This window comes from Ursus maritimus, unplaced genomic scaffold (genome assembly GCF_017311325.1).
Source record: "Ursus maritimus isolate PB19 unplaced genomic scaffold, ASM1731132v1 scaffold_28, whole genome shotgun sequence".
Taxonomy (NCBI): domain Eukaryota; kingdom Metazoa; phylum Chordata; class Mammalia; order Carnivora; family Ursidae; genus Ursus; species Ursus maritimus.
In genome coordinates, this window is record NW_024425341.1 from 12,684,763 (window position 1) to 12,685,300 (window position 538).

At 37.5% G+C, this 538-nt stretch overlaps 1 pseudogene; it reads left to right on the forward strand.

Annotated features, from left to right (window-relative positions):
* The first annotated feature begins 330 nt into the window (after window positions 1-330).
* Window positions 331-538, forward strand: LOC121105661 (annotated as a pseudogene).

Here is a 538-nt window from a genome sequence, read left to right on the forward strand (position 1 = left end):
ATTCGTGCATCATTGACTCAAACATGAACTGTCTGTGTCCTGCACACATACAGAGGTGACTCGAAGGTAGTTGTCATTGTGCTCAGAGGTAAGAAGGACATCATAGTAATTTATATACCTCCTACTATGTGCTAGGCGCTTTTCTGAATGCTTCTTGCACATTAATTAATTGAATTAACTTAGTAATTAAAAAGTAGCCACTGTCTATATTTTATAGGTAATGAAACCGAGGCATGAAGAGGTTAACCAACTTGTCTAAGGTTATGTAGCTAGTAGGGGTCGAACCTAGAAAATCTGGCTGTAGAGTATATGTTTACAACTATTGTTGTAATCGCTTCTCGGTCTTTTGGCTAAGATCGAGTGTAGTATCTGTTCTTATCAGTGAAACTATTGTTGCCCCCAATATAGGGTATTTCCTTTATTATAGATTCTGATGAGGATATGACTAAGTTTAGAAATAGAATTACAGGGAGAAGAAGTAATGTGTCCTGTAAACATTGGAGAAGGCTTCAAATTCACATGTTCCAGTGCCACTGGA